The sequence below is a fragment of the Dasypus novemcinctus genome, chromosome 14 (genome assembly GCF_030445035.2).
Source record: "Dasypus novemcinctus isolate mDasNov1 chromosome 14, mDasNov1.1.hap2, whole genome shotgun sequence".
NCBI lineage: Eukaryota > Metazoa > Chordata > Mammalia > Cingulata > Dasypodidae > Dasypus > Dasypus novemcinctus.
Window position 1 is genome coordinate 2,461,861 of NC_080686.1, and position 18,030 is coordinate 2,479,890.

Consider the following 18,030-nt stretch of genomic DNA (forward strand, 5'->3'; position numbering starts at 1 on the left):
GGGATATTGTTTAAGTGATTTGGGCAAATGATTGGGTATCTGAAGGCTGATTTTAGTATTATCTACAGTGGAGATGTTACAGGTTTGGGTATAGAAGAAGATGTGAATTCTGTGGTTTTGGGATCTTTCCCACTTAAATGAATATTGGTCTTTTGTTACCTTTCTGGGTCAGTGATTACATATCTGGAGGGGAGGAACAGATATGGTCACTTTGTTCCTAATCATAGAGGAAACAATACTTCATCTCAGTGATAAAGACTAGAATCGTAATCAGAAGGTTCAAGAATCATGCACACAGTAGGTCATTGTGGCAAGCAGAGGTCCAGCTCATTCTCACTGCCCCTCAGCAATGTCCCAGTATGTAGAATCAGTCAAAATGCACTGCAGTAATTGTCTTGTTAATAATCAAATATCTAATAGATACCAAAACCTGCTATAATATTATGATGGTTGACATTTGGAACTCATGACCTTGACATTAATTATTTAAAATTTAAGATTCAGAACATGCAAATATGGAAACCTTACAACTAATTGAATACATAGTTTTAAAAGACTCCTGAATGCTGTCCTACTGAAATTGGGTCAACTAAAATATTTCTGTTCTCTCCATTTCACCTTGTGTTCTTTGTACTATTGAAAGATAGCATACTTTACTCTAAATAGTAAATCTGTGGATTACTCTAATCCATAAAAGGATGCTTCTCTCATCACTTCCATCTGGAAATCAGCACTTAGCATCTGTTGTCCTCAGGATGCCAGTGCAGGGAGGGCAAGGTCTTTGTCTTATATTGCATCAGGATTATTGTTGGTGAGTGTCTCCACCACCAATCCATGCAAGTGTGTCCCTTTCTGGGGGCTATGACAAGCATGATCCTGAATTTACTGCTTCCAATTGATGATACCCTGTCATTGGGCCCTGTCTGTGGAATTGTTCTGATTACCCAGGACCTATCATAAGATGGAGTTTTCTAGCCAAAGGAGGACTTGAGAGCTCTTGGTACCCCTCCCCATTTCTAACAAAGCCTGACAGCACACAAGACTTTGCCTCTCAAAGGTGTAGTGCTTACTAAGCCAAAGTTAGAATGTTTTTTTTGTGAGTTCTGTAAGGTCATTTTCTCCACCAGGAAGGCAGTATTGCTTCTATTAATAATGGAAGGAGTTGCAAGCTCTGGTTTTGCATGGTCTGTCATACTCCCAAACATGATGGCCAGAATTTGTTGGGATGGGAAACATACAATTTTAATCACTACTGGGATGTTAAGTGGTGCAGAATGTATGTATAGAATGCAATATGTATAGAAACTCCATGAATTTTAAGCATTAATTATGGATTAACTATCACCACCCTTTACCTGGTAGCCTATCATATAATATTTTATTATGACTGTGTTGATTATAATTTCTTCATATCACTGAGCTCCTAAAATATTTTCACTTTTGGGAATACCTTATTTCACTTAATATGATATCCTGGGTTCATCTATATTTTTGCTTATATCAGAACTTTGTTCCATTTTTAATGCTTAAAAGTATTCCATTGAGTGTATATAATATATTTTAATATACATTCTTTAGTTGATGGACAAGTGTTGCTTCCATCTTTTGCCAATGGGAATAATGTTGCTTTGACCATCAGTGTGTAACTATCTGAGCTGCTGCTTTTAGTTCATTTTTGTATATACCTAGCATTGGGTTTGCCAGGCCATATGCTTTTTTATACTTACTTTCTGAAGAAACACCAAAGTAATTTCCACAGTGGGTGCACCATTTTATATTGCCACAAAGAATGAGTGTTCCATTTCTGCATATCCTCCCCAAAACTTGTTTTCTTTCATTTATAAAATAGCATCCATTCTAATAAGTATGAAATAGTATCTCATTGTGGTTTTGATTTTCATTTCCCTGATGGCTAGCTAATTATGTTGAGCATGTTTTCATAAGCTTTCTTACCATTTCTGTATCTTCTTTGGAGAGATTTTTTTTTCAACCATTCAACATTTATTTACATTTGCATACATAGCTTCCATTTTCTGTGCTATACACTTATTTTTTATTTTTTTATTTTATTTTTTTAAAGATCCATAGATCCAAAAAATGTTACATTAAAAAATATAAGAGGTTCCCACATACCCCTCCCACATCAATAACCTCTTTCATCATTGTGGCATAATAATTGCATTTGGTAAATATATTTTGGAGCACTGCTGACCACATGGATTATAGTTTACATTGTAGTTTACATTCTCTACCAGTACATTCAGTGGATTATGGCAGGATATATAATGTCAGCATTTGTCCCTGCAATATCAATTAGGACAACTCCAAGTCCCAAAAATGCCCCCACATCACAGAGATATATATTTTCAAATCTTTTATCCAGTTTTTAAATTGAAACATTTCATTTTATATACTGGATATTAAACCATTATCTGATTGTGGCTTCAAAATATTTTCTCTTATTGTGTAGGTTGTCATTTATCTTTCATGATAAAGTCTTTTAAGCAACAAAATTTTTAAATTTTGCCCCATTTATCTATTTTTTCTTTTGTTGACTGTGCTTTGTTCAGAAGTCTTAAGAAACCATTGCCTAAGAAAATGTCCTGAAGATGCTTCCCTATATTTTCTTTTAGTAGTTTCATAGTTAAGACTGTAATATTAAGGTCTTTGAACCATTTTGAGTTTATTTTTTATTATAGCAAGAGATAAAGGACTACCTATTATTTTACACATGGTCTTTCAGTTTTCCCAGGATCATTTGTTGAAGAGACAATTCTTTCCAGATTGAGAGGTCTTTCCTACTTTGTCAATAGATGGTTGGCCAGAAATGTGAGGATTGAATTCTGAAATTTCAATTCTATGCCATTGTTCTATATGTCTGTCATTTTGACATTGCCATCCTCTTTTGAGTACTGTGACTTTTGAAGTAACTTGTAAGATTGGGAAATGTGAGTCTTCCAAATTCAGTCTTTCTTGTGGAATCTTTATCTGAAATTACTATGAATGTAATACTGGATGCAGAGAATGAGTTAGGTAATTTTCCTCCTCTAGTTTTTTTGGAAGAGTTTGATCAGAATTAAAGTTGTCTTCTTTAAATGTTTGGTAAATTTTCCTGTGAAGTCATGTGGTCCTGAACTATATTTTTGAAAGCATTTTAATTCTGGATTCAATCTATTTTTTAGTCATTGGTTTGTTGAGATCTGTTTTCTCCAGTCAGTGTAGGTAATTGCTTCTCAGAATTTGTCTCCTAAGTTTTATAATTTTTTGACATATAGCTTTGTGACAGTTTGAAGTTATTTAATGCCTTCCAAAAGGTAAAAGATTATGTTTTTTAACTAATCCCTTCCTATGGGTGTGGGGCCTCTTTGATTGGAATACATCAGTAAGATATGACAGAGGTTGGGATTCTGCCCTCTTTCTATGTCTTATATAAATGGAGACACAGAGGAAAAGGAAGCTGCCATTTTTATCCTGCCATGTGAGAGAGGACTCAGATCAATAGAGCCCAAATTTAAGCACAATTCCCCCAAGAGAAAAAGCCTACAGAACAGTTCAGTACTGAAGAGGGGAGCCATATGCTTGATAATCCACAGATGAACTTGTGAAGAAAGCAGAGCAGCCAAGACTAGATTGGAGGCCTTGAGAGTGATAAGCCCTATGAATGCTTCTCCACAGCTGAGCTCCAGGGTATTAATAGATTCTGTAAGGGAAGGCAGAGACATTAACAGAAAATGGTGACCATCTTGCTTTGCAATGTGGGAGGACCCCAGTATCGTTAGTAGCTAACATTGCTGAGAAAACATCCCTGCTGATACATTGATTTGGATATTTCCTGGCCTCAGAATTGTAAGCTTTTATCCTAATAAAATTCTCGTTATAAAACCCAAACATTTCTGGTATCTTGCATCAGCAGCATGTTGCAAACTAAGACACATCAGTTCATAGAATCCACTTATGGCCCTTTAATCTTTCAGAAAGAATGATAGTAATGTAACCATTTCATTTCTGATTTTCTTTTTTGTATCCTCTCTTCTTTGTCAGTCTAGCTAAATTTTTGTTAACTTTATTGATCTTTACAAAGACCTTTTTGTTTCAATAATGCTCTGTTGTTTTCTTACTTTCTATTTCATTTATCTCTGCTCTAATCTTTGTTATTCCCTTCCTTTTACTTGTTATTGGTTTAATTTGCTCTTCTTCATGTTCTTCCAGTTTTAAGGTTAGCTGTCTAATTTAAAGTATTTCTTTAATTTTAATGTAAGCATCTAGAGCTATAAATTTTCATCTTAGTGCTGCCTTTGCTGCATTCCAAAGTTTTGATATGAAGTATTTTCATTTTTATTCACCTCAAGATATTCCCTAATTATGCTTCTAATTTTCTCTTTATCCCATTGGTTGTTATATATTATATTGTTTATAATTTCCACATTCTTGTGAATTTCCCCTTTCTCCCTATGTTATTGATTTCTAACTTCATTCTGCTGTGATCAGAGAACATACATTGTATGATTTCAAAATTTTTTTAATTTATTGAATTTATTTTATGACCCAATTTATAGTATATTATGCAGAATGATCCATGTGCACTTGAGAAGAATATGTAGTTTGTTTTTTTGGGTGTAGTGTTCTATACATGTCTTTTAGGTCTAGTCCTGCCCTGTACTCCCTTGTTGATCTTCTCACTAGATGTTCTATCCTTTACTGAGTGCCATATTTTAAAGTCTCCTACTATTAATGTAGAACTTTCAGGGAAGCAGATGTGGCTCAAGTGAAAGGGCTTCCACCTACCATATGGGAGGACTTGGGTTGAGTCCCTGGGGCCTCCTGGTAAAAAAAAGCATGCCTGCATGGCATGCAAGTGCCCACGTGGCAAGCCAATGTCCATGCAGTGAACCGAGTGCCCACATGAGTGCCTGCATGGCAAGCTAAGGGCCCATGCAGTACACCGAGTGCCTGCCCAGTGAACTGAGTGCTTGTCTGGTGAGCCAGTGCCCATGCAAGTGAGTCATGCACCAAGATAATCACAAAACAAAAGAGACATGAAGGGAAGAGTCAAGGTGAACTGCAACAGAGACCAGGAACTGAGGTGGTGCAATTGACAGAGAACCTCTCTCCACATCAGAGATCCCCAGGATTGAATCCCAGTGAATCCTAGAGAAGAAAGATGAGAAGAGAAGACAAAAACAGAAATAGATATAGGAGATCACACAGTGAATGGATACAAAAAGGAGAAATAGCAAGGTGGGGGAAGGGGAAGGGGTAAAAGAACTTTCAATTCTTCCCTTCAAACCTGTCAGTTTTTGCTTCATATAATTTTGGGCTCTGCTGTTCTGAGTTGTTACAACTTCCTGTTGAATTGTCCCTTTTATCAGTAATAACCGTCTTGTCCTTCATATATGTTTTTGATTGAAAGAATATTTGGTCCTGTATTAGTATAGCCATCTCTACTCTTTTGGTTACAAATTGCACGGAATATTTTTTTCAATCCTTTCACCATCAACCTGTTTGTAATTTGAGTGTGAGATAAGTCTCTTATAGACAGCATATAGTTGAGTCATTTTTTTAGTACTTTTGAATATGTCTTCCATTTGACTGAAAAGTTTATTTCATTTGCATTTAAAAGCAATACTGATAATATAGAACTTTCTTCTGTCTCTGAGATTTCACTTCAACAGTTTGTGTTCAAATGGATGTGCCCACTGCTCCATAGTTAATGAGACATTTTTGACTCTGACAGAGGTGCTTCTGGTCTTGTTGCCTGTCCAGTCTTGGCAGAAATTCTACAATGACCAAGCTGTAGTGGGGAAGAGAATGGGAGCAAACTCATCAGAAGCCACAGACTCCCAGTCCTTTTAGAAGCATAAGTGGTAATAAGATTATTGTATGCCTTCAGTTTCTACTCAGAGAGTTCAAATCATTCCTTCAGTCAAATTTTACAGCTCAGGGTCAAATGATGAAGAAAGAATGTATGGATCCTTTTATATGACCATAGCATGAAGTCCTGGAGGTCAGGTTTTTACTTAAAAATTTGTAGATCCTTTGGGGGTATGTAGAAGAATTTTCTCAAGAAATATGGGGTGAAAGTCTAAAATAGGAGCACAAGTTGAGAAGCTGAGTATTTGGAGAAAAGTAAACTCGTATCCCATCCTGACTTGTCAGCCACTTTTGGCTACTTGTGTCATGAAACTTAAAATAGATTCCCAAATCAGCGAAAGTCAAGGTTTGAACAAGAATGAATACCATTGGAGCCCTTCCTGAAAACAGAAGAACCAGAAATAACAGGATAAAAGCTGAGAATAAGGTACTAATATAGAACCTTCCTTTTAAGTGGAGTAACTCCTCCTTCCTGCCCAAAAACTCTGATGTCAGACTGGATGATGACCTTTCAAAGATGAAGAGATGAAGAAAAAGTGGGCTGAGATTCATACAGAAGAGTAGAGTGAGTTTATCATTAGGATAATTCATGACCAAATCGATTGGATTGAGTCTGGGAAAATGAATTTTGTATTTCAAAAGTCTGTATCAAAGAAGAAAACTAAAGCAAAAAACAAAAAACGTCTGTATCTCAGGGCAATGCTGACATCTCTTTGTGGGCACAGTTTGTGGAATATGTAATATATAAACTTATGTAGCAGCCACCTGTGCCCTCTTGCATAAGCCTGATACTTAAACTAACATCCACACATTTTCTTGCTGAAGGTGGAGATAATTGTTCTTACTGACAATTTGTGAGAGGGGTCATCCATTTTTTAATTGGACTCATGTTCATAACAGGGAAGATGGAAAGAAACAAACCATGGTCCTTCACCTCTAATATTTGTTGTATTCCCACTGTTTTGAGAAAATGCAAAAGTATTGCCCTGATAGATGACAAATGTCCTTAGAGATGTAGAGCTGGCAACTTACTACTTACCTAATGTTTACCACTTAACACACAAGCTGGAATAAACTACCTCTGTTTTATTCTGACATTTCTCTTTATACAATAAATATGGTAAAGATTTAGGGTACTTAGAGTTACTAATAATTAAATGTTTGGAAAAACTGAAGAAATATTACAAACAATAAAAAACAAAATATGTTAAAAGGAGTAATAAAAATGTTAAAATGCAATGAGACCTTTTCTTTTTATGCAGTATCTCCATGAAAGCCTATAACCTTGTTCAAATAAATTGTGTATTGAAATACAAAAGTAACTAAGAATGAACATATTTACAATATTATAATATTATAGTCTATAAGCTATTGTAGAAACTGAAAGAAAGGATGAAAACAACCACAAATTCCAGGTTGGTTAAAGAAGAAAGTTGAGATACCCTGTTCTGCTGAACTGGGAAAAATAATAATTTCTGCTTAATCATATTCATTTTCTTAATCCACAGTCATGTACTCAGCAGCCATCGTGAGCCCCCATGAATCCTATAAGCACTCTGTTCTGGATACTTACCTTCACTTACACCTCCTGCAGGCTGGTTTCATGAAAAGCCTTGGGGCACAGAGCTATGGCTGTAGGTTTTGTGGTCGGGTTAGGGTTGATGCCCCACCACCTCACACTCAGAAAGCGTATGCCAGCCCTGTCCCAAACACCCACCCAGCACCATCCCAGAAAGGGCTTGGTGCCATAGTGGATTCTGACCTAGGTGGATGCAGAGATCCTGAAGTTCTGCCAAAGGGAGATGGGAACACGTTCAGCACTATTTCCAAGACTTTGGGAAAGCATAGATTGAAGTGCTTCTAGGTCAGGCGATCTTTCTCCCAATAGGCTATCACTTGGGTGGAGGAGTGCTTTATTGTTCTCCCCTGCTAGTAAGCCCAACCTCCAAAATCCTCCCCTACTCTAGAGTGAAATCCTGCTCTGATTCCAGTTGGTCTCCACCCACTCAACTCTATAAGTTCCATGACAGCAAGCCACTCAGTCAGCATTCCTGTCATCCCTGAAAATGGATTCTGGTACAGGCAAGATCTGCAGATAGCCTGGGCCCTCTGATCTGGAATGAAGGAGGCTCAGTGATCCATTGAAATGGGGTCAAGGCCACAGGCCTTGGACCTGGGTTCTCTAATCCAGTGGGTGACTGATGGACTAGGAAGAGAGCTCAGAATGGAGAGGGACTGGGGAGCCAGGAGTTCATGCTTGGGCTGGGCCCAGGAATCAGCTGGTTTGGTTCCCCAGGATGTGCTCCCACCACCATGGCAGTCTCTTGTGGCATCTCCTGAATCCTGCTGGCAAGAGGTCAGATGGGCCCCTCATGTGTGTCTGTTTCCTGGACTGTTGTTTCTTCTTCATTTACATAGGGGCCTCCTGGAGTTGCTGAAAATGCTGCACATGGTTGTTAGAGATCAGTGGCCATGAATATGCCCAAGCAGCCTGTCCCGTGGGGACTAAAGGACACAGGGCATGTGTAGGATGGAGCCCAGTTGCAAAGATAAGATATCTTTCCTCATCTCATCCTTGTGCAAGGGAAGGCAGCAAAAGACAATGGTGGCTCATGTTGGGCATTGTTTGCATGAAGGTGCCAGGACAAATTAGGGTACCAGTGGCCAAGAAGAGGTCTAGCAGGTGAGAGTTGTTTGATTCTGCAGTCAGGGTCTCTGCTCTCCCCACCAGGCCTGGGCTTGTGCCAGTCCAAGAGATCCAATGAGTGGTTAGATGGAGCCACCTACCTTTGCCCCAATGCACATGGGACATGGTGGAGGCAGTGGTGTAAGTGCAGGGCTGTTGCAGATGGACAGGAGACATTGACTGGAGGAAGCCGTATTCTGACCTGGGACTGCCAAGGAAGAGAGGGTTAGAGAGAGAGAGAGCAAGTGCACAAGAGAGAAATGCAGTTGGCAAAAACCTACAACACCTAGTACTCGCAAGCAGTCTCCCCTTCAGATACTAACCAGAGCCCACCTGGCTTATCCTTAGAGATCAGAATAAATTGGGCATGTTCAAGGTGATATAGCCATTGATGCTGGTTGCCATGGCCTGGGACCTCAAGAGCTAGTGCTTTGAATTGCTGCTTTTTTGTACCTCATCCAGCCTCAGGGTCTGTAGGTCCCTTGAGACTGGCTTTGGGCCACTGGCCCCAGCTTACTGCTATGAGCCATCAGGGTGCCCTAGCTACCATGGTATATCTCACTCTTGGCTCATGCCTACATGCCAAGAGCCAGAGTGGTGACCAGAAGGCAGGCCAGGTATTAAGGTGGCCCTGATAATGTCTAGCTACCCATACAGCAGACTAGAGGCCAAGGGAACACTGGGATAACTGAAGGTTTCTAAAGAGGCCTGCCTCCCCTTGGCTTCCAACATCCCACAAGTCAGGCATCCTCAGGGTGATGTGCCCTCAGGTCTTCTGCACTGTCCCACCCTGCCCAGCCTGGCTAAGTCCCTGGAAAGCAAACCACCCCCACCCAACAGTCATGCACACCCCATTCCCAGTCCACCTCTGTCCCAAGTCTATCCCTGCAGGACTACACAGCCCAGCAGGCCCTTCCTTGCATGTCTTAGGGCAGCCTACCCAGCCAAGGCCCTCCCCACCCAGTAGACTTGACTGAGTTTACCAGGTAAGGTGAGGAGGTTGCCTAAGGTCTTGTTTGCTGTCCAACACTCAGGAATGTTTCTCCTCAAGGAGCCTAGTCCAGGTGGTTCCCATGCCTGTTTTCCCACAGGGTGTACACTTCCTCCTGCCCATGTGACCCTGGCACTCCTGCTACTGGCCTCCCTAAAATGGGAATAATTGTTCTGGCCAGGCTCCATTCTCAGCTCTCAGAGCCAAATTGTAACTGCCCAAGGTAGAAAGCTGACATTTACATAGAGGACTAGGGCTAGGGAAGCCACGGGCACCAAGGTCTTGACTGGCCTACCCATGCACCTACAAGCAACACATACTGTGCATTGGGGCATCTGCCTAACAGCAGTAGGAGCCGAATCATGGCTCTGATCTGGTCTGCTGTCATGGGAAACTCCAGCCAGGGGCCAAGATGGAGACTGTCATATCATGGGCTTGGATGCATGCCATCTGAAGGCATTGTCAACTAGGAGGGATGCCCTGGGAACTGAGAACTGGGATGGCCTTGGGTAGGCAAATCTCCAGGTATCTGGAAGGAGAGGCAGGGCTCTGGAGACTCCCTGTGATTCCCTGAGCACCAGTAGCCTCCACATCCCAATGCAGTGGGCATAGCCTTACCTCCCATCTCCTATGACTTTATTCTCAGTAGCCAAGCTTCCTTTTAAAAGTCCTTGAGGTTTATAATTGTGGACCTGGATTATGGTTGGGTTAGGTGCTGTGCTGACCCTCACCCTACCCCACCCCACCCCCTGAAAGCCCTTACCCACTCCCTCCTCACTCTCTACCATGTACCACCCCACTAGGCCTCCATACCACAGTGGATGGTGCCCTAGGCAGTCACAGAGCTCCTGACGATCCTTCCAAGGGTGACTAGAGCACAATCTGCTGTTTCCAAGACATCAGGAAAGATTGAGGCACTTTACAATGTGCTATCTCTTGGAGGACACTTCAGAGTTCTCCTCTGCATGTGAGCACACCCTTTGCATACATCAGTAATGGCTAGAGTGACTCCCTGCTGTTTCCTGCAGTCTCCACCCATTTGACTCTAAACTCAATTAGAGCAGGTCACACAACCCTCTTTCTCTTCATTTCAGAGAAGAGATCCCAGCACAAGGTTGACCTGCAGCCAACATAGGCCCTCCCACCCCAGGGAAGGAGGCCCAGGGGTGTGGCCTCCTAGCCAGGAATTAGCTGAGGTTGGAAAACATGCTGCTGGTGTTGGTAGTTTCTTTTGACATCTTCATACCCAAATCCTGCTGTCCTGTTCAGGATGAGCCCCTGGGATATGTCTGTCTCCTTGCCTGTCTGCCTGCCTACCCATCTGCCTCTCTGTTTCCTGGGAAATTTGTTGTTTTCCCTTGGTCTGCAGAGGAGCCATGGAGTGGCTAAAAGTGCCACATGGCTTCTTTGTGTGTGTGTGAGGAGCTGGGGATTAAACCCTGGACCTCATATGTGGGAAGCCAGCACTCAACCACTGAGCCATATCTGTTCCCACCACATGGTTTCTTGAAAGTATTGGCCAGGAACATGCTCAAGGGTACCTGATGTGTGGGTGGATGGGTGGGTCCAGTCAACTGGACACTGGAGAACACAGTGAGTCTGTAGGATGGGACCCAGGGGCAAAGGGAATGTATATTTCCTTGGCTCATCCCTATTGTGCTAGGGAAGGCAATGAAGAGCTAGGGTGACAAGAACAGGTGGGCAGCCCATGGTATGTATTGTTTGCAAGCAGGTGCAAAGGGCTAAGGGACCCATGGCAGAGAAGAGTTCTAGCAGGTGAGGGATTTGGGCATCCACAGTTGGGATCACCATCACCCCCACCAGGCCTGGGTTGGTGCTGCCTGCAGGTGCCATGGTGGCCAGGTGGAGGCCACCATGCAGGTGCACTGCTGGGAGAAAGGTCCTGGGGACATTCACTGGCGGGAACCATACTCTGGGTGTGGCAGCCAAAAGAAGAGAGAGAAGGACACACAGATGTCCAAAGCCTACATCATCTGGTATTACCAAGCAGACTCCCCTGCAAGTACTAACCATGCTGGAACTTGTTTACCTTCTGACATAAGAGGACATTGGATGTCTTCAGGCTAGTATAACCCCATATATTCCAGCTCCTGAAGCCTGAAGCCTCAAGCATCATGCTGCTCAGCAAAGACAGTGGAGAATTGACCAACTGCAGGGGGCCGAGGCCCCCAGTGCCCAGCTCCAGGCCAAGGGCCCTTCCTTGATGCCACCAGCTCCCTGCGTGCTCCTGAGGATCAGGATGGTGGATGGAAGGTTAGCTGACCTTGGCAGTGCCAGATCATCTATCTGGCTGACCAGAGGCCAAGGGTCAAAGGCCCCGGCCAGTTCCAATGAGGCATACCTCTGCTTGGCTTCTGACACACCAACAAGTAAGGCATCCTCAGGGGGTTTTCCCTCAGTCCTTTGGCAATGCTCCATCCTGCCCAGGTGGTGCAGTCCCTGGAAGGTTCCCAATACCTTTCAAACCACCATGCACATGCCCATTACCAGACCAGTCCGTGGTGACCAATTTGCCAGGAACATGTGACAAAACCTCTACCACTAGGGTTAATGTAACTTGTTAGACCTATGGAAGTACAGATCTCACTGACTCCTACCTACACAGATGGGTGTCTTTGCAAAAAGAAAGTGCTGTTGGATGTACAAGGACTTGAATTTTGGACATGCAAACTGTAGTAGTTTGGTAATATTAATGAATTCCAAAAATAGATATTGGATTATGTTGGTAAGCTAGTCTCTTCCTCCAGGCATATTATATATTGTATTGGACTCAGAGGTTTCATTCTTACTTGATTCAATTGTGATTACTGCTTTGATTGGGCCACATTGTTGGGTGGGGACTCACAGAAAAATGACAGGGCAGAGGAGTTAGTTGGAGTTTTGATCCTGGAGTCTGGGAAGTAAGCACACAGAGAAGCAGATGTGTGGGGAAAGAAAGAAGGCTCTGTTAGATACAGCAGAGGCCCCAGGAAGAGAGACATGCCATATGCCTTACAGTTTACACCTGGCCTTGTGGAGAGAGCAGAGCACCTGAGCCCAGAGAGAAATGAGCCCCCAGAAGAGAGAGAACACTTACCACAGCCTGTGGCTGAGATTGGAAGAAGTTGGGACCTTGGAGCCTTAGGAGGAAGAGGGAGGCTGAACCCCTTCAGAGACCAGCAGCCTTCTTCCTTCAACACAGAGCAACAGACTTTAATGAGGGAAGGAACTTATGCTTTATGGCCTGGTAGCTGTAAACTTCTACCCCAAATAAATACCCTTTTTAAAAGCCAAAAGATTTCTGGTACTTTGCATCAGTACCTTTTTAGCTGACAAATACACAAACCATCCAAGTACCCCTTCCTCCTCTTGATCAGCAGTTTTTACCTTGTTATTGGGCCTTAATGGAGACTGATTTAACCACTGATTGTGCTTAAATGCTCAATGACTCTTAAGACCCAAACTGACCATAGTCATGTAGGCACTCACTAATCCTACTAATAATTAAGGACATGTTCAACAGAGTACCATCATTAAATGGAAATGGCACTTCCAAGAGCAATCCTCAGCAGGACCTCATGGAGTTAGCCAGCGCAGTGAACAAAATTCTACTTTGCTGGATGGGGTGAAACAGCCCACATGGATGGTCCTGCCCTTACCTTGGCTAAGTGGGGCAATCCAGCTCATAGTGTATCTTGGTTCACAGATTAAACTGCAAAACTCATCACTTATCAAATCCTTTGGGCTACTATGGTGATCTGTCCCAAGAAAGGACACGTACTGACTGAGACTGGATGATGGAGTTCTGTACAAGGGGTTGAAATACTGTGGTGGGTTTGGCTGTGCATGTTACTTCAACATAATTTTCTGCTATATATTTATAGATCCACAGGCTCTGGCCAGCTGACTATCCATATTGTCTAATGAGTGGTACATAAATGATTGGATTATAAGAAGCTCCTTGTAGTCACTAAGACTATGGCAACAGATTGTAAACTGGGATGATGATCAATTTGTTGCCACCATTGACACCCATTGCAAAAGGCCACTTGAAGCTGACCAACAAGTTGCAATGATTTCCCAATGGATCCACCACAGAGTAGGACAAGAGGTCCAATCAAAGAGTCTGGGCTATGATGTGGACCATTGACTATGGGGTGCAGTGATGCTCAGAGATGAACTTACCAGGTGCAATGGATGTGTCATGATGATGGGAGAGAGTGTTGCTGTGGGGGGAGTGGGGGGCGGGGGCGGTGGGGTTGAATGGGACCTCATTTTTTTTTAATGTAATTTAAAAATAATAATAATAAATAATCAAAAAAAAAAAAAGAATGGGCAAATCATGAGGACTCACTCTAGAAGAGGCAGAGATTGTGTGACTCATGACTGTGCTCAGGCTGTACAATACCATGTGGGCCAAATCAACTGAGACTTAGGCCCTGCATGAAAGTGGCAACTCAACCACATTAGAAAGCTTTTCATCAGTCAAGCTTTCCAATAGTGTCTCACCACTTTAGGCACATACACGAGATATGGGACAGCAATTCGTATGCCTCATATCTATGCTGAGACCACAGTTGCAGCCTTAGAGAAATGCCTGGGCTATGTGATCTGATATACAAGACTCAAATCAGAACAATGTACCTCACTGACAGCATACTTGACTCAACAATGGGCATGCTCCCATTGCATGATATTGGCCTTTCATGCTCCCTATCATCTCCAAGTAAATGGGCTGATAGAACATTGGAATGGATGACTCAGGTAATAACTACACGAAGGCCACTAGGAAGAAAAACTTATGTGGGTGGAAACCCTGTATAACTAAAGCTATTTCCACATGAAACACTGTGTTCAAGTGGAAGGGAAACATGACAATACAACATATTTTTGGAAATACTGATTGCTAAGTACTGGAGGTCCAGGCAGTCACATGATTAGGCCCAGTCTTTGGAAAGGGATCTAAACCTCAGTGTACTCAGCTGAGAACAAAACTCATAGGGGTGATTTGTGAATCTGGGCAGCAGTGGTGTTACTGCAAGGACTCCACAATTCCAACCTGGAGTTGATGCAGGTGCTTCCCTTCTGTGGAACTCCATGGGAACACAGGCTGGTGCAAAAAATGCCATGACACTTGGATCTGCTTGTTGTACCTGGAACTCTGATATACCAGTACAGGTGGGCAACATCATTGGCTCTAACAAATCTGTTCAGGATATGACCCCCTCCATGTTGGATCATCAGAACTAGAAGGTCTGGGTAAAATAAAAAAGATAATGGGTCCCTGCAGAAATTGTTGGCTTCAGAGCTCTAACAGACAGCCTGGGTGGCCATATTTTGGCAATCCCTACCTCAAGTTATTGGGCAAGAACAGTTTGACGCCCAGGAGTTAAGGGAGTGTTACTAAATGATACTATATATTTCTTTCCAAAGACTATGTCACAGTGATGGAAATCCCCTCATTCAAAGGGTGCAATGATACAGGCTTTTGCTGGAGCCACCAAACTAAGCAAATCTGTCAGCATTTAGCCATCACTCCACATAATTCCAATCGAATTCCCAATATGGTGGCCCACACTGGCCTACTGGATATATTACCTACTATATCAAGGAAACCACCCTATAAGCAAGAGTGATAGAGTCCACCAGTCAGGGGAAATCTCTTTTGAAGCTCAAAGGCTACCCATACAGAGTGTCCCAACCTTGAGGAAGAAATGCTTTTTTTGTATTGAAAGCCTAAATTTCACCGGGCCATCCTGAGAAAAGTTCCTAAGGACTACTGTAAAAAAAATTGTGCAATTTGATTTAGAGTCTTGTCTCTTTTGACCCCACCTGAATTTAATATTACTATGGGCAACAATACTGTTTCAAGACATGACAAAGTAGCTCAATATAATATAGGGGGCATACTGGAGAATTTAATATGCTGGGTGAGTCAGGGAAACACCTAGAGACCATCTCCCAGCCCTTTCCTACCACTGCCACTTCTTTTGTTTGCACATGTCTCAGTATGTTTCCATTCCACAGCCTGGTGCATATGTTAGGAAATGGAAAGGCCTGAACATCCCTTAAACCAGAAACTGGAAGCATGTAGCCCCAGCTTCTTATCAGGGTGAGAACTCTCACTGGCAGATCCCCACATGCTGTGGTGTATAAATACTGAACACTCAAAGAGCACAAGTCTCTCCTTTCCAATGAGAAGTCAAGAATGGAGCTGCCAACTTCCAACACTGGTACAAGCAGTTGGCCTCCCTGGTAGACCAGCTATGCTGGAATCTTTTTTCCCTACTCTTTTGAACACTGTTCTGTGCAAGGAATAATGTGTTCATTTACTAAAAGTTTTTGTTTTGACTGAGCATGTTCACACAATGCACCATAGAGCAAATTGTTCCACAGATTTTAATCCTGCATGCAGACTGCATTGGGGAAGTATGGAGTGGAGTGTGTTGAATTTTTGGTCATTCTTTCCCTCACTCTTGCATTCCTTTGGTACAGGAACATCTTGGACAAAACAGGACTGTTGTCTTTGTGGGCTAAACTGAAGGTTCACCCTCGCCCTAGCAGGCTAGGTAAAGGTAATGGCCCACAGGTGGCATACTTAGAGCATGCTGTTTCCTTTCTACAGGAAAAGGGTAGCAATAAATGGGACTTTGAGAACCTCCTCATGAATTCCAGGGAGTTGGCTAGACGGTTACACATTAGGGGATTAATGCATTAGGAGTTTCTACTACCCAGCATACACTCCTGTAGTGCACAGATTCTTATATCTATTTTTTTTTTAAGATTTTTAAAAAAATTTCTCTCCCCTTCCCCCCATTGTCTGGTCTCTGTGTCCATTCACTTAATGTGTTCTTCTGCGTCCACTGGTATTATCCCATGGCACTGGGAAACTGCATTTCTTTTTAGTTGTGTCATTATCTTGCTGCATCAGCTCTCCATGTGTGCAGTGCCACTCCTGAGCAGGCTGTGCTTTTTTCATTCAGGGCAGCTCTCCTTGCATGGCGCACTCCTTGTGTGTGCAGCTCCCCTATGCAGGGACGCCCCTGCATGGCACAGCATTCCTTGCACGCCACAGCACTGCATGTGGGCCAACTTACCACATGGGTCAGGAGGCCCTGGGGATCGAACCCTGGACCCTTCATATGGTGGACAGATGCTCTATCAGTTGAGCCATGTCCACTTCCCCTATCATCTATTTTTATTCTGAAACCAGATATAACCACAGTGATCTTGTGGTTAGTGTGAGTGCATTATTCAGCATCCTATTAGAACAAAAGATAGGGAACTGTAGAAGAAAATGAAATTATGAAATTTTACAGAGGAAATATGGGATATGAAAAATAGGTATGGAGAGAAGCCTAGCGAGGATCTTTCCTCATAGTTGTCCTGACTTTATGATGAGGATACCAATACCACCATGATCAACCAGACTGAGTGGAGGAATCTTGGCTGAATCACATCCAGGCCAGTCCTCCAACAAACTTAAGGGGTAAGATGGGGGATGGTGGAAGGAGCAGATGATGACCTAGCTCCAACCCCTATTTAACTAAATCCTTCAGGGATTCGGACAAACATACACCCTGGGTGACCTCCTCCTGAATTGCAACTAAGCCTTGGAATAGTGAGGAGGAACCTAGGCAGCTGACCTAGCAGGTCACACCACTGGGTTTTAGTATGTGGATATTCCTCTTCAAACAGGAATTTAGTCCCACACTAGGTTCCAACTTTATGGTAGAACATTGATAATTTCATTAGGAAATGTCCTCCTGGGTGGAGTGACAGTCTAGACTCCTCACCCCAGGGATTTCCCTGGGAGTTGCTATTGAATAGCTTTATCATACCCTCCCTGCTTCACACTAAAAGGATATCTGCTGAGGTAATTGACAAAGAAAGCAATGGTGGGCAGTAGGGGCTTGACTGTTAATCCAGCAAGCCCAGTGATCCACAGGATGCTTCAGCAGCCACCACTACCTTGGGGCCACCTCTCACCAAGTTGTGTTCTTCTGGTTATGAGAATAAGGGGTCCTAAAAGACAACATGCATGAAATCCCCAATGTAGAACTTTGGGGAAAATATAAAATTGTAAAATGGTCACAGGTTCAGTAGGGGCAATCTTTCTTTTCCATATTCCATCCCCTCAATCACCAGATATGGACAGCAGCAGAGGAAGAGTAACATGGAGATCTCTTCCTCTGCTACAACACTGAGAAATCTGGCCCCTGAGAGGGGTCTCCTTACCAAGACATGCCCGAATTGAAAATAACTGAGGATTGGGACCAAGAACTCTAACCATACTCCAGGATTCTAGGCCATATGCTCCAGTGCATATCCAGTTTTGGGGAATTGGACAAAGCCTTATAGAATTTTTGGATACAGTCATCCATCATGAACTACATGCAGAGATTTTGTGCATTACACAAGGGTATGGGAATGAGAGGTTGCTGCTACCCTGTGGGTTGGTCCACGTGGCCTTTAGCCACCT

The 18,030-nt window shown here is 42.8% G+C and overlaps 1 protein-coding gene across 4 annotated transcripts in view; it reads left to right on the forward strand.

Annotated features, from left to right (window-relative positions):
- Positions 1-18,030, forward strand: part of LOC105745046 (zinc finger protein 420-like) — a 120,841-nt gene that overhangs the window by 78,437 nt on the left and 24,374 nt on the right. The gene's annotated exons all lie outside the window — the stretch shown is intronic.